We start from the raw sequence: 24,583 nt of genomic DNA, 5'->3' as shown, positions 1-24,583 counted from the left end.
ACAAAGGTTCTTCCATCTTCAATATTCACAATGAGTGTTTAAAGGCCTCAAACTTGAAGAGCACATTGTTAAACTTCTCTCCTGAGCAGAGCTGTCAGGGTGGAATAACAAAAATACTTCTCAAGCTGTTTTTATTGTGCATATCTACAGGACATAGGCAAATACCTATGTGATCTGCTATTTCTTTAAACACAAAAGTGTGGATGTGAGAACCACACCCAGATTCCAGTTTACAAACAACCCCTGTAATCTCTTTCCAAGTCAGGTGTTTCAGAGTGCTCTGTCTCTCTACTTATTAGCATTTTTCTAGTTATTTCCAAATCTATAACCCATCTCATGGAAGTTTGGTATTTTAGACAAGAAATTAATTTTTTTTTTTCCAAAGATAAATATTTTACTGGGCAATGCCATCAAAATAGCAGCTCAACAGGGCCAAGGACATCAGATACTGATCTTGTAAATCTATGGCTTTCAATTCTGCCTCTAATTGTGGAATAGCATGGATTCAGTAGAGCACAAAAGTATTTTCTTGTGTCAACAGAACCATAGCAATGTTCAAATACTTTTTGTACTTTGGCTTCAGTATCTTATGATACAGCTGTTGCTTTTAGTAGTCATGTCTCAGTCCTGATTCACATTCAGTGAACCAGGTGAACTTGATTCATGCCTATGCAGATGGCCATATTCAGGCTCACTGGGTATCTCACACACCTATGAGATCACCTGTCCCAGGCCTCTTGGTTCACATGCATTGCTTAGCCAAGCTGTATTGTGCACCTTGTAACAAAATATCTTCCCTCTTCCAGGAGGCCAAATACATCACCAGCCCTTCACTGTTTGTATTGACTTTTCTACGTTAGCCCAGTGTCTCAGTTAGCAAGTTAGCAACAGGCACCTCTGCCGAGGGCAATTCAGACTTCCTGCAGAGCGTTCAGGCAGGCAAGAGCACGAGGGATGTGCTGGTTTTAGCCTCTGATCTACTTCCCGGGTGCTGCAATCACTGCAGGCAGAGCTGCATACAAATATCCAAATGCCTTTTTTTTTTTTTTTCCCCCCATTGCAGAGGACAGAACCACAGCTGCATCTGTCCCTTCTCCACCCTCCAAGGGCTTCCTTTTCTCAAGAGCAGAGACTAAGACCACTGGTGGGATGATCCAAGCTGGGAGGAAAAGGAGAGGTACAGAAGCTGTGTTTTCAGAAAATGCTGTTCAGTGCTCAGTTACATGGTGAGAAGGGCAGAAATGACAGATTGAGTGATACTAGGGGACGAGAGATTGGCAAAGAGAACGTGGCAAGTAAAAAAGGAGTGCTGGGGTCTGCTACATCACTGTGGCGTGCTGCAATCCTGCACAAAAAATGCAAATCTCTTTTCTTTCAGTCAGTTAAGTCCTGGATTTCTATTACGCTCGCTGGCAACCTGCATGCAAACTCCAGAAGTTTGTACTAGGTCCTGCATTTGACAGAAATCTGTACTGGAGAGATGGCAATAGACGACCAAAGGCATCAACAGGCTATATGAGTGCTTCCAGGAAAACACAGCACAGATACTAACTCAGCAATAACAGCTCTGCTCATGCTTCCTGTGAATCCTCATAAGATGGACACATATTTAGAAACTAAAGGCTCTAGTTCAGTCCTCTGTGACTGACATACCCATGTTCTTCAAATTTCCATATTTTACATCAACAGGCCTTTTGGTAAAGGTGCCTTGAGATAGATGCAGTGTGATTGCCACAAATTACTGTTTTCTGGTATGGCCAACCTCAAAGCCTCCCTCAAGCTGTTGACAAGAACTTTGTATCTCTAGAATATAAGTAAGGATTCTGCTACCCATACAGCCAAAAGAGTTCCAGAAGAGGTACCCAACGTTCAAACTTTATCCCATACATATTTCCATAGTGGACAAAGTGGCATGCCTCTTTGGGCAAAGTTTAATACTACACCAATCCTTGTCCTCATGCTAGTATTGACCTGGAAGGGTCACCCACCTTGCTTCACATTTGAGTCAGGGCGTGAGCAGTGGGGACAACCATGACATTTAGACTGAAGCACGAGGCTCAGGTAGCAAAATACAATTGATACAAGTCTGGAGAAGGCTATCTGTTTCCTCACTTATGCAAAGAATAGCATGAAGCTATGCAAGATGAGCAACAGTAATGTCTACCCCCTCTCCAAATTCTCTCCTGAAGGATGCTGTTTTAAAGTCAATATAAGAACAAAAGACAATGTTGAAATGCAGGCAATTAAGTCTTTTCACTCCCTCCAAGACTTGTCACTAACTAAATAAGGTGGCTTACTCCTCTCTGGGGAACCGATTTGATGTCTCTGCATCTGTTGTGGCTTTATTCAATACTGTGCTGAACAGCAGAGAACTGTGTGGCCTTTTGCAATGCAAATACCTTTTTTCCACCTCTCATTTGCCTGGATCGGCCCCATTTCCAGCTCATGATAATATTCTGATAACTCTGTTCCACCCTTACTTTCCACTAACAAAAACAACATCTGCCATCATTGATGTAAATATGGCACAAAATACCGTTTCTTTTTGCCTTTACTAAAATGTAGAGTCCATACCCTCCAGAATAATTTCTCCAGTCAAACATGCTATGGACTTCTGACATGAGAGACTACAGCAGAATGAGCTGTCACAGTATTAAGCCACTCTTCTGCCCCCTTCTCTACAGCTTCTCCTACAGCTATACAATTAAAATATATGTAATTAGGACATGTTACTCCAGTCTCCAGGGAATATTTAGAAGATACCTACCTTTGACATGTTTTCCACCTTAGGTAAACAACACAGGTATCAGATCAGAAAAGTGCTTAAATATACCAAAATCTTAAAAACAATCAGGGAAGCAGACCAAGTTTATATAACTCAGACTGTTCAAACAACATAAGGAATGAATAGTTAAGAGAATAAAAATGATTGCTTACTAAAACAGTAATAGAAAACATTATACTTGGGACAGCAGTTGTATCATAGAGGCTTACCCTACACACAGATGAGTTCCTGAGATGCCAGCAGGTGACAAGCCAGGTAGGAAGAACCACAGGCTACTATGAGGCAGGAGTTTCTCATATCCTTATCTTTTAAGATAGCTTGCCAGCCAAGGATGATGTGCTCTAAAGCTGGAGAGTCTAAGCAAATGCCAAAGGCTAAGAAATTTGTGGCAGAACAAACTGAACTCAATCCCTTAATCACTGCATCATCATTCCTTACCAACATTAAGGTTAAGCACCTGCAATTTAAAAATCCTTGTATGACACTTAAAAGAAGAAAACCAGTTAGTGTATAAACAGAGGTTAGGTGTCTACTGCAGCGTTAACTGCGCTTGAGTTTCACACCAGGGGAAACTGCTTGTAATGCAAGATTGCAAGGGTGTTATCAACTGTCTCTGGAAGATTACTGAACTGCTGTTTGCATGCACCCACCTTGCCAGTAAGAAGCATCAAGGAGAAGCATCAAAATCTACAGATTTTGCACTGAAGTCTAGCTTTCGTATTTTCTAACCAATTTTACCTCACCATCAACTGTAATACTGAAAGGAGTAGGACAGTTACAATCCTCAGGGAAAAACCCAGTGACTTCTATCTGCTATACAGTTTCAAAGCTGTGGAGAGTAGCACAAGCTGACTAACTAATCAAGACGTTTGAACCGCAGATGGAGGTTTAGGCACCAAAATCTGAGGGTGCACTGCCGGCCAGTTTAGTCATTAGCAGGCAGAGGCCAGACAGGGATGAAGTCACCTCACCATGTCAGAGGGCATCCTGGAAAATAAAAATCTTGCTCTTATGTTGCCATGCCCTGCTAGGGATGAGGGAAGATGAGCACAGTAAGAAGTCTTCTAACCAGATGATTCACTTACCTTTCTCCTTTTGCAGGACAGAATCATCTATATTTTGTTCACTGCTGAAAGACTGTCCCTGCTACACAGACACAGTGCACCTAACCTCTGAGAAGCACTGCCTTTGCTTTAGACAGGGAGATGTGCTTCCCGCCCTGGAAAGGATAGATGCTGGAGAAGGCTCTTTAGGATTTTCCCTAAACATCCTTAGGAACTAGATTTCACACAGAAATGTCACTATGCTCAGTCCCAGGTGTGGTTACATGCTCCATAAACATGCTTTGGCGATTCAAAATTAGGTACAGTGGCAAGGTGGCACAAACCAACTTTCAGGTAATTTAGATCATCTAGAGGTCATGAATGAAGAGAAAAAAAAAAGTAAAACGGTACCCTGCACATCAAAGCTTCAACCAGCAAGCACATCAATATCAAGAGTGTGAAATGCTTTGGATCACAGCTAAGGATGAATCATCAGGGTTCCCCTGCCTACAGAAATCTGTGATGCAGAAAGCCAGCAGACTTTTACTCAGCCGCTAGAGAGCTTTGAGATGGGCTATATACACACTTGCATGCCTAGAGTATAGACCTGATAGAATAGGTAGTATAGAAGAGGGGTCCTCCTTATTAAAGTTGAAATCTACTCCAAAGATTTTTTTTTTTTTTTTGTGTCTGTATACTCTCTCTTTACAATGAGGAAGAAAAGTCCTAGCCCTAAAAAAACAAACCCAAATGGTTCCTTACATAAGGCCTCTAGAGTCAATGGCAATTTAAGCAGTGGGACAATAACTTCAGATTTTTCACAATATGTTTTCAGGAGCTTTATTTTAGTGGTATGTAGAAAGTATTTGGAAGCTGTGACCTGAAACCTGAAAGAGCACAGAAGTTCATAATGAATGCTGACATCTGCTTAACCTCACACCTCTATTTCTGTTCCTGCTACAGCTATGACTGTCACTGATTTTAATCAGTACCACTAACTTTCATACTAATTGTGGAACACAGAAGATTTCAACTTCCAGCTGTAAGCATGGGCAGTAGCAGGAAAAACTGAGGGAAAAAAAGCTACAGCAAAAAATTTGACTTTCTGTATTTAATTATCAGCATGACCTGTCTTTAACCCAAACACTATGGTTAATAGGTTTCCTGTAGCCATCATGTGATTAGACAGCTCTTGCACCTGTTAGCATATTTAGGCATATATTTTTGTGTTAACGGCCAGTGTGTCTTTCTAAATAAGCCACGACTACATTTTAAATTGCTTAAGTCAACTTCCTCAAGCAACCACAAAGCGAGAGGTTCTCGTGGGAAAAAAAAAAAGAAAAGAAAAAAGTGCTAGGCATCAGTTTTCAGTTCAGAAAACCTCAATTAAACCTACAAATTATTTTATCAGAAGGGAAAAGAAATTAGAAACTACCTGATTAAAATGCAGAATAATAGAGTGAAATAATAGGGTCACAGGTGGAAAAATATCTCTATGTTTTATCTTCGCTTTGAAGTGCTGTTCCTTTACCCAGATTATCATAGATGACAAGTTCTCCAAGGGTAAGCATTGTAGTATTAGTCTACAACACCTCAGAACAATATAACTAATTCCCATTTGCGGAGAGGACAAAAGGCTTCTGGCACAGGGCACCTCACAGAGTAGCTCTAACACCTGGAAAATAATCTCAGTAAAACAATTAAAGGGTTGTTTGTTTGTTTTCCTAAGAAACAGCACAGCTGTTTATCCTGTTCCTCCTTTCCCTTGCACCTCCAAGCGTTATCATTAATACAGTTTTCTCCATCCAGATTATGTTTCAGGGCCAAAAATTTTGTGAGCCTAATTTACACTGCTCCCCAAGTAACCCATTTTGACTCAATCCTCATCTCCACTCATTCCTTTGATAGCTCCTTGAAGGGCCAGACTCCCTGCCCGCACAGCACACCTGGCTCCTTTCCCATTGAAGGCGTAGGGGGATGACCATGTCTGGGGTGGGTTTCACTTAAAGACTCCTTCTGTTATCAGTCACGTAAAGGTCTATTGACTGCAGTTAGGCTTTGTGCGTAGTGATGCGCGCACGCATGCAAAGTGTCATCATGCCAAGTCCTCCCTGGTTACCAAGCAGTTGCTGCGACAGTGAGAAAGTGTGCTTGAGACTTTTGGTACAGCGACATGAAAACAGCTTTATTTAACTATCTTCTACCAGCATCGTTAATGGTTTCATATGTGGGAATGAATGGGAAAGATACTCTAATATAAAGTACCACAAGACTGACAGTACCAGTTCAACTGTATTTGTGGGTTGCATAAGACACAGTTCTCTAGAATAGTGAAGGCTGTGCACTTTTTTTTTTTAGCATGGACAAGACCTCAGATACTATCTGATTATCTGATTCTGGCTTGCAGTCAACTAATCCCTTCATATTTCCACACCGAGCTCTCGCACGAGCTCTGACCAGCCACATCCCCATGCTCAGCCTGCTCAAATTGGAGCAAGTATGCTTCATAAAAGGCTGCTCTGTGCTAAACATGCAGCCACCACCCAGCATCACACAGAAGAGAAAGACTCATGATTTGGGTCTTTCTTCCAGCTTGCCTTTTTATTTGCAAAAGAAGCCATTTCTGTGAAAGCTGAGAGCAGAGAACAGACTTGTGTTCAGGTCTGACATTTGCCCAGGGTGACAAGAAGTCTGGTAGCTTGTAAAAGAATTTGATAACTAGATAATACAAGAGTGGAAAAGGGGACCTGCTAGCTTTCATCTAACTATAGACAACAACCCGACAAATAACTAGCAGGATAAGCAACCTAATCTGCCACAAGGAAGCAACCAGGAGTTTGTTACCCACATAATCGTAATCAGATAAAGCCCTTCAATTTTCGTACAGAAATTGTGTTAACCTTCATAAATGCCTCCTATCTCATCTTCCCATGAAGCCATTCACTTCCGTGTGTCATTATTGCCTCTATAACACGCTAGTGACAACCAAGATGTGGTTATGTTGCCTCGGGGTTTATTGCTTGATTTCTGTTTTTGAAGTTGCCATATCTGCTCTGTGTACTAATTATGGTTTTATACTTATGGTTTGAAGAATGAAGTTTAAAAAATAGCAAGCAAGAGATGAATTGCTAATATGGAAAAGTAGCTGTGTTGTTTTGCCTTCGGTTTTGCTATATGGTTTTGACAAGGATGATGCATGTGTGTCTCAGGCATTAAGCATGTTGGGTGGCCACGAATTAGCCAGCTACAGATTTGGGGTTTCCTGCTTACTCACATTTTCCCTAGCCATTTATGAAGTTGAAAAGAAAGCCTCAGGAGTGTTAGGCTATATGATTAAAAAAAAAAATCCATCTGCACACACGCAAACGAGCACAGAGAGATAGCGGCGGGACGGGAAGCACAAATTATACCCTGCCCTGGCTATTCCCAAGCCCATCGAGGGACACATCAGCCCACCACAAGCCCAGAGAAGCAGAGAGGCACAAGGGCTGGCAGGAACCCAAATTAAGGACTTGGAATAAGGGGCACCCTGCTTGGGCCCCTCCCAGGGCTGTCCCAGCAGAGCCTCAGTCCCAGCATCCAGGCATGAAACCCATCAAGATGGGTCAATACTAGACCACCTTTTGGATGGAGAAAGGCTGCTGCCCAGGGGTATAGGACACACGGGATGTGGGGGAAGAGCATTTTGGGATTGCACAAGACTTACTACGGGATGTTTAGGGAAGGCACCAGAGGTAGGAAAAGGGATGGATTTAGGTGATTTGGGGATCAACAAGAGTGGGGAAAATAGAGAGGTAAGGGGATATAAAAGGTTGGCCAATGTAACCACTTGGCTGTTTGGGACACTTATGTGACCATACACTGCCTTATCTTCTTCTTTAATTGGTTTCTAACTCTTTTTCTGAGTGAGGGACTCTCTATTGATTATGCGTGTGTGTGTATGGGGGGGGGGGGGTGTGTCTGAGTGCAACTAGTGGAGTCAGACCACAGGTGGGAGGGCCCGTGTGTCCATGGAGTGAGTGCAGGTGTGTGAGTGTGCAGTGCTGGCAAAGAACAAGCTGACCTAGCTGGTGAGGAGCTGAACCAGCCTGAGAGCAAGGGGACTCTTTAGCAGTGAGAATTGTGGGAACTGGCTACTAGAGACCAGGGCCAAAAAAAAGAAAATATATTTGTTTCTCCCCATTCCTCATTGTCCTGCTCAGCCAGAGAGGAGAGTGGGATGCTGTCTTTGCTACTGTCTGGGAATGCATCATCAGCCTCACTGCTGGTTGGACCTGGGGACGCAGCAGCCTCACGTATCTCAGGCCACTGATGCTGTATTTTCCCCTAACAAAGTATTCTTTTCTGAATAATTATTATTACTCACACATAAGTTGTTGTCACTACTCCATACCACAAGCCTGTTTCATGATGTACTCTAATTGTCAAGAGAGACCTATACGCAACAAATTATTGTTTCAGCACTCTATCTTCTCAAGTACATTCTGACCTTTAAAAAAATAAAATGCAGTGGCTGCTATATTAATAATTCTCTGGAACTTGGATCAAGGCAATTTAATAGAGGAAAAAGTAACTTAACAGTCATGACAGAAAGAACCATCTATTTTTCACAGGAAAGAGCAGATGTGTTTGCTGTACACAGGCAAATCCCTCACTGGGATCATGATGGACCTCCCCATCTCTTAATTTATCCACCATCAGATGTTAAGGGCCATAGCCCTTCAGAGATGAGAAGTAGACATTCGACACCAAACACAGAAAACTCTGCCTGAAGAGTGTGCAGGCTATATAAACAGGAAAGGAAACACAGGCAGGGAGAGGCAGAGTGCCCTTCCCCAGGTCATACACCAGGTCCTTGACAAAGCCAGAAATAGAGCTCTGACTTCCTGAGCCCCCTCCATCCCGCAGCACACCTGGTCTCCCACGCGGTTAGGCTGCAGACATCGCTCTCGCGTAGAGACGCTCGTCAGACATCGGTGCATCTGGAGAACAGAGCAGCAGCAACCTCACAGGAGTAGCACGTTTACTCTTTTCAGGAACTGAAGTTTCAGCAGAAAAAATTGGGCCAGGAGGTATTACATAGCAATGACAATATTTTAATATTCTTCACTCCAAATTGGCTTTCTGTCCTTTTCTGGATAGCATTTAAGGGATTTGTTTTGCACTATAAATTCATGGGTTTTTTTCCCATGTAAGAGACTATTTTTATTACCAGACAACATCGCCGCAGAGCCTAGTTATACAACTGCTAAGAAAAACTCCCGTTTTAATCACTAATAAAAGAAAAACCTATCACAAGAAGAAATCACTCTACTGGACAAACTTCAAACCAAATATACAGCACTATTGTATCCCTTAGCCTCCGAACAGTGATGCATTTCACCCTAGAAGTGATACTTAATTGTGCAACTGATTTGAAATACAGAAATATTCATTCTTACATATTCAGTATGATGACTACTGCAGTGTCTGAAGTGAATGCTGGGGTCCCAAGCCTGTTGACCCACAAGCAAAATTCATCAGGTGAGAATCAGATCTGAATTTGCTCTTCTGGGCCCTTTTCTATCAGACACAGGGCAGCGCTTGGGATCGTTAGGTAAGTCACAAAATCAGAGCTCCAGGCGGTGGTGCCTCATTCAAGAGTAGCATCTGCGTCATTCCCACCCAGCAGCATACGTACTCAGTGCTCTACTTCATACCCCCAGGCCTGTTTGGCCATGTTAATGCAATAATAAGTAGGCGGTTTGGTTTCAGTTTTCTTATTTTTACTATAGCAGAAGGCTTTGGAGGAGGGTTTGAATTGTAACCTAAGGAAATTTTATATACAGTTTACATAGAGTTCTTAAGCCTCTGGGCTTCTTCCTCTTCCAGCAAAAGCACACCTCAGCTTAACAAAATACCCCATCCCTCTCTCCCAGGTTTGAGGTAATTGCACATATGTTACTCAGTGGTCACCTGTTGTTACCTCTCTTCACATTAAAACAATCATTCAAGTACCAAAAGGTGAGCGCCTCGGTACATACAGACATACACCATCACCACGTGAGCATCACTAGGAGTGTGTCCTGCCTCATGCAATCCTGTGCCGCACTGGTCCTGCCCCTGCTCATTCCCACCCACAGCTGAAGGGAATCCACCTGTAAAGCCTCCAAGCCAGGGAGAAAGGAGGTCTGGGCACAGACTGTGCTCCCACCTGCTTCCCATGGCATTTCAGCCCCTTTATCCTTGAGGTTTAATTGTCAAAGTCAAGGCAGAAGTGGCACAGCCCACCCTACTATCTCCTGAGGAGGGAGCAGGGCAGGGGGAGAGGGCAGCAAAGCACAACTCCGTGCTCAGCCACAGCCTTGTGTCAGGCAAGCGAGCGTGGCGACAGGCTGCTGCCCGGGAAGGAGGGGGGGGAAGCTCCTCTCACCCCACTTCTGCTCCTGCCCCTCCTGCCAGGGGCAGCTCCCCATGCACCACCAGGTAACTCATCAGAAAAAAAAAAAAATCCCTATTTTGAGACACAGTACTTTTATTTGGCAAAATCTTGCTGTTCTCCTCAAACAGCAGGCTATGCTGGGACTGAAGAACGAAGGCCTGAACGTTTCAATGATGCACATGCAGCCTGGAGTAAACCAGAGTGAATTAATAACGCTACACCTGGGCAGTCAGTGCACACGCTGCCTATTACCAGGAGGCTGCAAGCCAAGTGCCATTAACCTCCAAGGCAGATCGTTATTAGACCATAACACCCAACCTGTCATGTCTCATTGTTTCATTAACACAGTTCTGGAAAGCCTCTAATAAAGTCAGGGAAACTGTTGCCTCAAAATTAGCAGAGATTACAAGATTTTCCACGTGGATACTGAAGAGAAAAAAAAGGAAGTTTATTACAATAATTTTAAGGGCATTAGAGATAACTGTGATAATTTTGCTTCTGATCTAAAGCCCACTGAAGGCAGTAAACAGGCTCCTACTCTTTTCTTCTGAAACAGTGATTTTATTATTATAAATATGATTCTCCCCCACTCATTTCTTAAATTAAATTAGAAGTTGCCCAGCCCAGAAGAAACCTGTAATGCATGTACCAAAGTATTTGCATGGCTGACAAGCTGTGTCTTTGAATCTTCATGAAAGGCATATAATTGTGTTTAGTGCAATTTATTTGTCATTAAAGAAATAAGCTTTGATCCAAACATCTTTGCAACAGAGATCCAAAGAAACTAAAACTCCAGGTCTATTTTAAAGCAATGTGCATTTAACATTCATTCCTTTCCCTAACTAATTAGGAAATTTATTACCTAGTAGGTTATAGAAATATAACAAAGAAAAAAGTTATACTTATGTAACTTTATTAATGCCTCATAACTTATAGCTAGGCTAGTTTGTTGGATTATTTTTTTAAAGAAGGGATATTCTCATCTAATTTAAACTGAAAATCTTTGGGACAAGGATTATTGACCACTCCACCACCCTGGAAAGCTTAGATAGCACCTAACCAAGTAGGTCTCCAGTGTTTCAATGGGTCCTGAATGCCAGCTGAAAGAAATAAACAGAAATTTAACTGGGAAAGAAAGAAAAAGAGACTTTAAAATCATTCATGAATATGTTTCCATTAAAGTTGTTTAATCACAGTGGCAGCTTGTCTGCATTTAAATAACTCTCTGCAATGTACTTCTATCCATAAGGAAGGAACCAGCTAGCTGGGGTTTTTTTGTTTATGTTCTTTTTTCTTTCTTTCCTTTTTTGGTTTAATCAAGACATGAGCAAAACAAATGCTCCAGAATGTGATCAGAAAAAAAAGAAAAGAAAAGAAAAGAAAAAAGAAAAAACTCCAATAGAAAAAATTGTGTTTTTTCCTCTGCCAAATGCCTCCAGGAAACTTTCTGTGGGAGTTGGGATGTTCATCTCCCAGAATCTGGCCCCTAGTGAGGAACTGCAGCATGCCAAGCCAAGGGGGGGGGGGGGGGGTGGTAAAAAAGGAAGCAACTTCTACACCGATTGTGAAATAATCTGGATCATCTAATTTCCTATTACGCATGTGAAATATTTATTTAAAAGGAGGAAAGTTAGAAGTTCTGATTGCTTAAAAAGAAAGCCTTTAAAGACTGTACTAATTTGACTTTCAAACTGGTTCTTATCCACATGAAAGTTAGTTATTACAGCATTTTAAAAAAAATCACAACACTCGTAGCGGATGGGACTGTCTTTTGGCCACATCAGTGTCTGCAGCCTAGGTTAGCCTGTTTCCAACACTGGCAAATACCAGCTGCTTGGGGAAAACCGTAAGGCTGACAGAAGCACAAGGTAACACCTCACCAGATTACTCTGCCGGGGTCAACACAATTCACAGGTCTCCTTTGAGACTCCCTGACCCAGAACTCTTGAACCCACATGAAGTTCTAGCAGCTCTAGCCTCTGCTCAATAGCTTAGATGGCATTACAAATCACCACCCCTTGCTTTAAACCCTAAACCCACTAAAAGTTTTCAGGTCCCCTGGATGTCATAAGCAGCAGCAAACAACTACTTCTTTTTCATCTTCTCCTTCGCTGTGGCATCAAAAGCCTTTGTCCATCCTTTCTCAGTGGCTTCTTTCCCAAGAAAGGAAGCCCTGAGCCTATCTGCCCCTGTCCAAAGCTGTTCAGTGTTTTTGCCATTACCGCTGCTCTGATTTGAATCTTCTCTAGCTCTAATCTACCTTCTCTGATGTGGAGCTGCCCTTAGCCCTTTTCTGCGCTGTACTTATCCCATAGTGTGAAGCCTCAACGCAGGCAACAGTGGAACCAGACAACTCTTCCAAAAATCAGTAGCAAGGCAGGCATTTTGATTTTTGCATTCATCAATTCCTCAGGGTCTGGCAGACAAACACATTCTTAAAAACCCCACAAAACAAAACACCAAAAACCAAACAACCCGTACCCAAACAAAATCCAGGTTTTCATTTTAAGTCACAATTTTTGAGTGAAGGTAAGTCAGATTCGTTAACCAATATTTTTTTAAAAAGGAGAAGATAGTCCTAGAGCAGCCTCACTGATACGATCAGCTTAGTTAAATGAAATTTCTAATGGTACCATGCTAGTTTGAATTATCATTCATATGAAGATCCTTTTATTCCAACCAGACTGACAGAGAAATTGTCGTAAAGACAAAGCTACTTTACAGTGCCTGCACAGTACAAACAGCTCAGTCCTAGTGAATTTGTCTCCAGAATACCCCTGTTAATTTAGCTCTACCTTAAGGAGGGCCTGAAATATAGTTGTCAGGCTCCTAAGTGCAAAAGATCCATTCTGGAAAGTCTAGTTTTCCATTTGTTTTTAAGTAGCAACCAGCGCATGCCTTTGAGAACGTCCCAAGAGGTAAACTTGTGTTTCTGTCCCCAAATGGAAAGACAGAATTAGCTGCTGCTTCAGACATTTTCCACTCCTTTCCTTAGATTCATTGAGCTCTCCAGGGAGGCGACTGCAGAAGTAGATGAGGAAATCATGTGTATAAGGATGCGATGGGGCTGGAAACATCAGGGCATGAACTGCATTCCCCCTTGTCCTGTGATGACCATTGGCCAGATCTTGCAGGAGGATCCACAGGCTCATTGCTGCTGTCAGACCCAGCAATGGCTCAGGAAAAACTTTGCCTGTGGAGCGGTAGAATCCAGACAGGGAAGTAAAATACAGCTCTGCCACAACAACATCAGTAAGCAGAGAGTGGCAGCTCCACAGGGTCTGAATTACAACACAGGAACAGCTTCAGCTCCTTCGGATCTGACCCCAAACCAAGTGAACACTGGAGAAAGCAGAAAGCTTTGCTTGTAACTGAAGAGTACAAGTTCAGGCCTTTGGCACAGTCTTTAGGGAACAACATTTTAAAAAGCTGTGGAAGCCCAGCCACAGATGCAGAGATGAAGCATTCATAGCATGCATTCTAATAATTTCTGTTTATACAGCTTAGGAAAAAAAAAGCCTAACTAAAACTAATTCGTTTTTGTGTGGGAATCTGCTCTGGTTTAACTCAAAGGTCATTTTTAAGTCTGTGTGCATTTACAGTGCTAGACAAATATTTGTCAAATATACAGGCTGCTGGTCTCGTTTAAAGATAAAGGTTATGGGGGAGGAGGGGAAAGGAAAAAACCCAACCAATGCAGAACAAAAAACTGAATGAACCTTAAGGAAGAGCATCCATCTGCCAGAGGACACATTCCTGCTAGCAGAGACTGCCACCTTTTGGGGAACGGCTTGAGAGGCCGACCAGAAAAGAGGATGCTCCACCTTTCCCATAGATTTCCAGTCTTCTTTCTGTATTTGTCTGTATGTCAAGAAAGTCAAACAGCTTTAATTTCTCAGCTAACTTCCAGCATAGGAAAAAATAATATTTACAATAGGATCCCTGAACTGTGCTAGTTTGGGTTTTTTTTCCTACATTCCTTAAAATACAAGGTATATTTTTTACAGTCTGTTCATGTCATCTGCTGCTACTGTTTTTGAGTCTGTTAGCCAATTCCAATCAAATTTTCTATAGGGAAAATCTCTCCAATAACAACATCCTAACTTGCTGCCTGACAATTAGCAGCTGAGAAGAGCTACATTCAAATTCATGCCTCATTTGGGGAAAGCAAAGGAGGAACTTAGCTATGACACTTCTTGGCTGGTAGCAGCCAGACAGCATGGCCATGGCTCTCCACTAGCTACTGCAGATACTCCTTCTTACCCCAGGCCCCAGTGGTCACCCCAGACACAGACAACGATGAGACAAATGGGGATCATTACGGTAGGTAAGCCAGGAAGGAAAATAGATCACAGGTCAATTGGATTAAAACATCATTGGCTCTTCTACTCTTTTGGTGGCTTGTCTTGCTGATACACTGGGACAGAGCCCACAGGGAGAAAACTAAATACTTTCCATTCTTTGGATATGTTTTGTATGGATGCTTTTATATCATGTGTGAAACATTATTATTAAAGATATTAGCTTAGGATTTTTGGATATGTTTTACCTGCCATCTGTCATCAAAATAGGTCATCAGATTTAAAAAAAGAAAAATATTAATACTACAAAAAACTGAACTGTTATAAGTAATCTTACCACATTGTCCTGACTTCAGGTGGGATAGAGTTAATTTTCTTCCTAGCAGCTGGTTAGGGCTGTGCTTTGGATTTAGGATGAGAGTAATGTTAATAACACACTGATATTTTAGTTGTTACCAAGCAGTCAAGGACTTTTCAGCTTCTCATACTGGCCTGTCAACAAGGAGGAGCGGGGCACCCAAGAAGCTGGGAGGGGACACAGCCAGGGCAGCTGACCCAAACTGGCCAAAGGGATATTCCATACCATATGATGTCATGCTCAGTATATAACTGGAGGTTGGCCAGGCTGTGGGGCAGCTCAGGAACTAGCTGAGCTTTGGCTTCAAGTGGTGAGAAATTATGCTGTTCATCACTTGCTTTGTATATTCTTTTATTATTCTTAATCTTCCTTTTCTGTCCTATTAACTTGTCTTTATCTCACAAGTCCTACTTCTTTGTTGTTTGGGTTTTTTTTTTTTGTTCTCCCCCCCATCCCGCTGGTGGGGTGGGGAGTGGTGAACAGCTGCGTGGTTGTTCTAGCTGCTGGATGGTTTAAACCACAACACAGATCTGTTGAAGTAGAAGCAGCAAATTCAGTAATTTCTGCTGTCCTTCTACCCTCTCTTGACAGAGGGGGTTTGGGTTTTATTTTCCCTTTTTAAGCCTAATTGCCCAATTTCAATCCCATTTTGACAGAGACAGAGGCTTCAGGGATATTAGGTTCTTATAAGAGTCCTGACAACAGGCAGGGAAAAGAAAGACAGCCTCAACACCTCACGGAGGGACAGACTGCAGCCAGAGCTCAGCCACACCATTAGACACAAGTGCAGGAAACCAGACATCAGTTGATAGTTACAAGAACGTGCAGTCGCACACTGCTGCCTGCTCTGACTGGCAAGCGTTTTATCTCTCAGCACAACCTGTGGCTGCACCCCACTGTGAAGTCACTCTTCTAACCTGCCTTTTTCTGCTTCTATAAAAAACTCTTCTCACCAACACTGGATCTCCCTCACTTGCTTTCTCACGTAGGGAACCCTGCAGTTTCAAACTACAGCACAAACCTTCTGTACAGCCCCTGGGGGCAGTGACACCAAGGGCTGCATTTAGAATCATGGAAACGTTTAGGTTTGAAAAGTCCAATGTACACCCAGCACTGCCAAGTCCACCACTAAACCATATGCTTAAGTGCCACATCTACATGCCTTTCAAATTCTTCCAGGGATGGTGGCTCAATCACTTCCCTGGGCAGGAACTTGCCATCACTGGCCAGCTAAACTACCTTTCAAACCCATAAGATTTTTTCTTCTGTCACCATAAAGGAGACTCTGAGGACATTGTCCTTCAGAAGGTTCAAAGCCCATATATTTTGCCCTTGTACTGCAAAAGGGAAGAAGGCAAGAGACTGGCATTCAGTGTGTCTTCTAGAGCAATCTTTCCCAGCAAGTCTTCCACTCCACCCAGCTGCTGTCCCTGTAGGCTGCTACCTTGACCCCACCTGCATTTATGTAAAATTGGATCTACAAAGAGTTACCAGGACTGTGAATGAAAAATGACACCGAGAGGGAGGAGCAATGAATGCCACACGAGGTTCAGTGCTGGAAGGGCGAGAGTAAAAAGCTATTTGGACAGCATGAGAAATTTTGCTTGCAAGGGGCATGCTTCTTCCTTCTCAGCTTATTGAAAAGGAGAAGCAGCACATTGGGCTGCAGAGGGTACTGAAGGAAGAAGGACTTTGGCACAGCCATGTCAGACCCAGCACCTCAGCGGGACACATGCTAGGAGACACCCTGGTCTTCCTGTGCTGCTGATTTTTCTCTCCAGTGAGGAAGGGGAGACAAAAGATTAAGCTGAGCTTGGTGCCTCACCTGAAACATGCTGACACTACACTGGTTAGACACCACAACCCTGCAGCCTGAAAACAGCAAAAAAGCACCAGATTTCTCTTTGTAAGTCCTTACAGGCTTTCCTAGTCTTTAAAATGTACACTACAGATAAGTTACTACCTATTTATTCACATTTTCTGTGCTGAAATACTGTAGTAGTTACAAGCAACTGAAGCCCACATATAAATTCAAAACCCAAGGCAAATCTTGCAGCAGCAATTCTAGACTGAATCCAATTAGAACAGCACTTGTTACAATTCTGATGGTAGCCAGGTGTGAGGAGAACGCTTAACCTTAGAAGATTTATTCAACTGCAGCTTAAAGTCTAAAGCATCTTAGGGAAGGATGCTCTTAAAACTCCAGCTATCCAAGGGGCTACAAATTCAGCACCTCTGAATAAAGGATTGAGGCCATAATAATTTTCCACCTCATACAGGCTCCGGAAAGAATGTGCTCCCACCACCACAGGAGAACGTTCTCAAACATCAGCTTGTGCAAAGAGAACACAAGTCAGGCATTTTCTAGTCTTGACAGACAGAGGGATTGTTCACTGCACAGGAAGAACACAGAAGATGAGTTATTTCACCCTTGAAAAGCTAGTCTTGTCAGAGACAGAAATTCAGAATATCCTTTTTTAGACAGACATCTTTGAAGGATGCCACAACTCTGGTGAGCCAACAAGAGTTAATTCATTTCCTTGTTCTCCTGGGAAAAGAAAAAGCATCTTCTCCATTGGAATTGCCATAGCAGAACTGACACAGATGCCAATTCAGCAAGCTGAAGAACACTGTTGGGAATATGTGACAGCTAAAGGCTTGTCTGAATCTTTGCCCAGCCCAGACACTGACACAAGATTGTGCTGATCCCAAGTTTCCAGTATTCTATTAAGAAATGACAAATAACATGACCCCAGACAAGCCAAAAAGTAATTCAGCCCTTTGCAGTTCTCAACCCAAAGGTAGGTAGGCTCACTCTGAGAAGATGTCCCTGAAAACCAGTTAAGTGAAAACAATTTAAGCTGTCATGGTCTTACTGAGCTGCCTACAGCACTGCTCTGGATTGCCTCCCTTCTGCAAGCCTTGCTGTCTGTTGGTTTACTCTCAGTGTCAAGGGCTTACTTGGCTTGGCCAGGAAAATGGATCAGGGCAAGAATTTCTCCTCTGGCCATCCTATGGAATGGAGTGAAAAAAATCAGGCTCCAGGGGACCATTGCAGTAAAATAAAATGGATAAGCTACTAGACCAGCAGAAAATGTTCAAATATGTTTTTCCTTAGAACAAACAATAAGCTACTCACCAAAACCTATCGAGACAAGCTTTAACACCAGGATAGGAGAGTTTTCTGCAAACCAGCCACACCAAGAGTGTGCCACCTTAAATCACCTGGGAGAATTTTTTTTTTAACCTTGTCAGATGAATATATATTTTCTGTTCTAGGCACCAGAATGATGCTGGATAGACATGTCTACCAGCCTAACTTGCCAGTCTAGCTAAATCTAAACAAACATGTGAGCATTATTTTAGTCAAAGACAATTTTTAGTCCATATCCCTTTCTTGTTGCTCTGGTTAGATTACTAAAGAGATGTTACTTGAAACAGTTAAGTAGAATAAAATTCTAAATCATATATGATCAACTAGGAGATTTAGGACACTGCATACTAACATAGGGCAAGATTTCTTACAGCATTGAGGTACTTAGAAGTTGAAATATCTCAAAAAATTCAGCGAGGTTTGGTCATCTACATCCCTTTGGCTCTTTGGAACTCTACCCTTGCTACATTTAAGCAAATGTTTTCAAAGGTTGTTTTACCTCTAGTCTTCCATCAACCTCCCTTATTTCTAAAGGAAGGGGAAAAAAGAGAAAAAAAAAGAAAAAAAATCACCTAGACAACAGTTGTCTGCCCTGAGGTGAACATAGCAGCAAGTGTATTGAATTATTTTGAAACTTTCTAGCATTTCCTCTAAAATGACAACCAATATTTAAAAAACACAACAACAAAAAAACACCCCCAAAACCACAACACCGATGTAAAAGCAAGGCTGAGTTACAAAGCAAAGATGCAAGGATGACTTTTAGTTGGAAACCCCTCTGCACCCAGTGCAGCAAATGATAATCTCCAAGAGAGGGCAGTCTTAGACTAGGGATGATTCTCAGAGGACTTTATTATTGTTCTGCCTGATTTGACCACATGTATTAAAGAAGCTTGGTGTTTAGCACCGTCTATCAAAAAAAAAACCCCTGGATATATGTCAAAACTTACAAGTTAGCCTCCTGCAAGCTTCAAAGGGGAGGGAAATATTATTTCCCTTTTACAAATGATATAACATAAGGGACAGCATTCTCTATGTGGATTTAGTCCAACAAAAAAAGTATACGGTTAAGCACATGCTCATCTTTAAATGCACCATCAATTCTACAGCAGTCAACAATGCTTCTCCTCATTTCTGAGTTCACCAGCAGCAAGATCAAGGTGAGGGGCAATCACACAGATTCTGAAAGACCAAATATTAGCACAGCAAAAATAATGAAAAACCTCACAATTTATAGTGTTTTCCCCCCAAAGACAAAGGTTCTTCTGGGCTTTTTTTTTTTTTTAAAAAAAAAGTCAATATCAGCCAGCTACACTATGCCAGCCCTGCTGTCTGCTGAGTAAAGCAGAGGCTTTACTACCTAAATAATTAGGGAGAGAAAACTATAGCAGACCAGAGTCTTTACCTTTCTTCAAATCCTCAGTGAAGGCCATCTGGAAAAGTCAGCCCCAAAATACAGTCCAGTACGTTCTTTCTTGCCAGTGAGCAGACTAGCTTCTAGAAAGACACAAAACTTTCCACTAATTCCCACTGCTTCCAACCCCTCTGTGCTTTAGACTTATTTTGACAATGGTATTTCCAGATTGATGGTGGTTCCCAGGCCCTGGAGCAACACCACATCTCAGATGTCACAGAAGACAACCTGGCTGGAAATAACCCAAGTCCTACAAGCCACTTATCTCTACTTACACTGATGCTGAAGGCAGAGCCACCAGTTGACATGCAGGAAGAAGCACCCAGAGCTCTGGGGACCAGGGGCAGCAGTGCTTGTGCCAGAGTCAGATGGAGCAGCAGTGCACTGGGAACAGACACAGGCTGCCTGTCCTTCAGGAGCACTGGAGAAACACTTACCAAACTAGGGATGGACGAACAACAGTGAGCACAGTACTAGTTCAAATCATCTAAGTAACAAGATCACGATTCATGTACATGCATGTCCTGCTAGGGCACTTAGCCCAGCTGCACACCATCACACAGCACCTGTGAGATTCACCTGCTTTTGCCTTACAGGTGACAAAGGCCACAGACATGGTCATCCCAGTCAGAGAAACTGGAGTCCAGTGAATTCTGTTCCTTCAACCAGAATGACCCTCAGCATCTTAGATATGCACCTCATCCTTTTTCTCCATATGTCTCTCCCAAGCACTCACATGAAGCCAGTTTTGTCCATGCTGGTGACCAATTCCATTAATGAAATTGAACTTCAATTCCACTAACTGGTGAAAGAGGTCACACGCTCATTTCTTTTCTCCAGTAAGGTTAACCCACATAGATATCAGGAGTTTCATAACAGCAATAAGACTTTCGGGGCAGAACACATACACACACACCCAAAAAGAACACAGAGGAGAGATTTCTTAATGGAAATTAAGGTTTTTACTGTAATTTTAAGGCTGCAGAAGCAAGCAAACAAGGATCTATTTTCTCGCTCCCCTCACTGAAGTACTCAAAAATCCCCCAAACAAGCACTCCACCAGCTTCTGCTGCCAACAGAACATCACCATGGGAAACACCAAACAGCTCAAAGTTGCTGCCCAGCCTGCATACCTGGAAAGGTTTGTGGGTGTAATGAGACTTACAGCTGTACTATCCCATCAGCCTCCACAGTGGTAATATTCTTGGGTACTTTTGCAAGCCAGAACAGCTAACCCAGCTACCACTGAGGTTAACAGAATGATTTTCACTGGTTTCAGTGAAAGTTGGACCAGGCTGTAGCAGAGATGCTATCTACGTGGCAAGGTCCTTGGATGGAAGCATAGAGGCAGGCTTTTAATATTCTCTTCAGACAATAAAGCAAACAACTTATCTCAAGAGACCATGGCTTTTAAGAAGCCAAATGACCATTTCAGTAACACCCATACAATGCTGGGTATTTCAAATGGTTTGAAAGAAGTTGAGTCCATGAAGAGCTAAGCAACTACAATTCCCCAGCTCCAAACAAGAAGGGGGGAATCCAAAAAGCATAGAGTTAACCTACAGGTTAACCACAAACATGTTATTTTTTAAAGAAAAGCCAAGAACACAACTGTTTTTACCTCTCTGCAGAGATACGCTGTGTCTGCAAAGTGTCTTATTTTTAAACATGCAACAGACACGAAAACTAGCCCTTTTACAACCAAAGCACAGACAAAAGGATAATTCAAGAACATTACTGTAATTTAGGCCAAATGGTTTGGGTCTTCGGAAATAAAATGGCAGATGATAAAGAGCACTGGGATGTAGGGTGTGAGGCTCCTCTAAGGAGGCTGAGCCCACACCTGGCTGTGATCAGTGGCATCCCAGGTGCAAGCACTTGCCCAGTCAGGCCTCACCTCCCACCACTGCAGGGGAAGGGCAAGCCACTTGCATACACAAACACACACTCTTTACACCCCAGTTTTGTACATTGGGGAGTCATTCCCCTAACAGTAACGCAACTGGGAGCCCATTTTATTCCACAAAACAGTTTATAAAGCCGAAGGCAGCAGGCAGGACCAAAAAACATTTTTCTCCAGCAGAGCTTATATTAATCTAAAAAGGGATATCATAAGATCTGAAAGTCTCCTCTCCCCACTTCCCCCAAAGCCTGAGTCCATACAGCATACCTGGCAGCTGCTCATGACTGCTGACAGTAGACTGGCCTTTAAACCAGTCCCAAAAAGACTGGGAGCAAAAGCATCCAGCTTAGAGGAACAACAACTCCTTATGAAACTAGCAGAACCACACTTAACTCTTTGCAACAGACAAATTGCTCCATAAAACTGGGGGATGGCAGGCAGAAGTCCCACCATCTGCCTTTACTGACACCATCTTCCCCCACCCACGCCCGCCAGGCTCAGGGTGGCAGGGAGCACACCTGAGCACACAGGTACTGCCGAGCAGCCAGGACACTGCTGCGTTTCTGCGAAGGCACTTTCTTAATCTCTTCCTATCACACCTCTTCACTCTTAACTGCAATTTGTAAATCATTCTTCACAAATTATTCCAGGTTTCTTATCTAAGCAATGCTGCTTCTAGGATTACACAGCTGAAAACAAAGTAAAATTAGCTTCCCACACTTCAGAGCATGAAAAATCACCCACAGCACCCCCTCCCCTCATACAGGAGGGCTCACATCACTCACCCCTGCATGATACTGAAGCTCTCCAAGGTTTCTTTGTCCCATGCTCCCAGGGACGACCAGTGATTTCCTCTCGGCTGTCACTCCCTGTGCTCTCAACCTGCCCCTAAGAGCAGCTTGCCTTGCCCTGCCCTGCCCTGCGGCGGGCGGGCCGGGGCGGGGCTCCCGCCGCCGCGATGCCGGAGCCGCTGCTCCCCGTGCGGCCGCGGCTGTCCCGGGGCAGTCCCGGGGCACTCGGGGCTCGCTGGCAAGGCAAGGAAGCTGCGGGATCGGACGCGTGCCGAAAACAGCGTGCTCTCCGGCGTTCCAGCAACGCCAAGGGGCACAAGGCTCTGGCTCGTTTGAGTTTTGCTCAGCTGGTACTGCGAAAGCAAAAGGTCTCACTGATGAACTTACAGCTTTCAGCTGAGGCTTGTTTGACCTGCTGAGCTTTGCAGCGTTGGGATCGAAATATTGGACCGTCTTCTAGCAAGATCTTCCTTTCTGCTGCACTGCCTTTCTCCTCATCCCTTCTTCTTAGCCTTCCACTGCAGGAAAAAAAAAAAAAAGAAGAAGGTTTTGATCAGGTTCATCAAGACTGTTTATAGATAGGACCTCATCCTGGGCTCAAAGTACAAATCTGAGGTCTGGAGTCATCAATTAAATGAAAAGAGCCTGTACAAACTTTTTTTTTTTTGGGGGGGGGGGGAAGCTGACCTTGCAGCCTTCTTAAAAACCCAGCTTTGAGTTTAGAAAAATGTCTGGCTAGAGGGCCCCGGAATGAAGTTGCTAAACATGAAACAAGTTTTGGTTATCTGGTGGGTTGGTGCCTGCTTCCAAGTTTGCCCTTTGATTTGGTGCAGCCAGCCTCTTTGTGGGAGAATGATAAATAAATGCTGGGAAATGTAGCCTTGACTTGTAGGTGAATTAGCAAACCTTTTGTTTTGCCAGGATCAGTAATTCCCAACTCAGGTACTGATAAATCACAACTTAGCTGCCAAGAACCATGGGAATTATGACATTACTATTTTTAATTGTTAATTTGGGGCTCTTTGTAGTGGCTTCTGATACTTTAGAATAGTTTTATGCTACCACCCTGAGGGTTAAAAACCTCTTTTTACTTGTGGTGGTTCTCTTGAAATCAAACCAGCTGTAAAATACTGTCTAATTTTAGCTTAAAATAGCTGAAACCACCATGTTTCCTGTGGTTTCACATGAAACCATACACTTTGTGATGAGTGTGCCCGCTGTCAAAAAATGAGGGTGTAAGGCACAGCCAGGCAACTCGAAGGGTGTATTTGTCACCCCAGGGAAAGGCAAGAGCTGATCAAAGCTCAGAAGGACCTGAAGCAGTTAGGGAGGAGCTTTTTCTGTTCTTTGCTGTATTGCTACTTCTCATGACTTTATCAATGGATTAATGGTATTTCAACAATTTTTTTAGCTGTGGCTCCCAGAGGCTAGGCAGATACACAGAAATTGCCATTTAAAAAAAAAATCTAGCTCTCATCAATGTGGGAATAAGTTTAAAAGTATAGCATGGTTACCCAGAATGGCTCAGAGAGCACCTATCAGGGAAAGGCTAACTTATTTGTCTCCTTGATTTTATGATTTGAGGATACGTGTGTGTTTGGAATATGTGTATATGGTGAGGCAGCTGTCTTAAGACTATTTAGTATTACCTCTTGTGTGCAGTAAATAAAATGCAAAAGACTACCAACTCCTTCTGCCCCTCCCAAAAGTTAGCGTTAAACCAGTATCAAAAATAGTGCTTCTGTGCAGACTCGGTGTTCTGGAACTTCCAGTGGTCTCACATCTGTGACTAATTCTAGCTGTCATTTGAATTAACAACAAAAAATGCAGATTGATATCATCTGTCCTGTTGACTAAAACCCGAGAGTTAGCAACAATGAAGAGAAGTATTCAAAGTCGCTTGTGCTATTGCAAACCATACTTATATACAGGTTATCTACAGGAAGTGTTGTCAGATTCTGCAGAAAACAAAGGACAGGCCTCTCTACTGCCTTCATTCAGCCAGCCTTGTACATAGCATTGCTTTTGCAAACACATTGCCGATGGCATGCCCAAAGAATACCATCTTGACTGAGGTCAAACTTATCATGGATACATGATAACCTGAGTAGGGTTAGGTAACACCCATTTCACCTTGACCTGAATGGATTTTTGCATACCCAGCCTGATTACCAAATACTGTTTAGGTTGTTTTCTTGTTAAGAACACAATGCAAAGAGAATGCAGACTGAGACAAGACTTATTTAAAAAAAAAAAACAACCAAAACAGAGTAAGGCATGTGCATGGGGATATATAGGTGAATTATGCTCTGATTCTAACAACACTAGAAGGTTGACAAGATTGTACTTACTCTAACCTGACATACCATATGGTAGATGACTCTTCACCTTTTCTCTGCTAGAAATACCCTCT

This window comes from Grus americana, chromosome 3 (assembly GCF_028858705.1).
Source record: "Grus americana isolate bGruAme1 chromosome 3, bGruAme1.mat, whole genome shotgun sequence".
NCBI lineage: Eukaryota > Metazoa > Chordata > Aves > Gruiformes > Gruidae > Grus > Grus americana.
Note: the sequence above shows the minus strand (reverse complement) of the source record.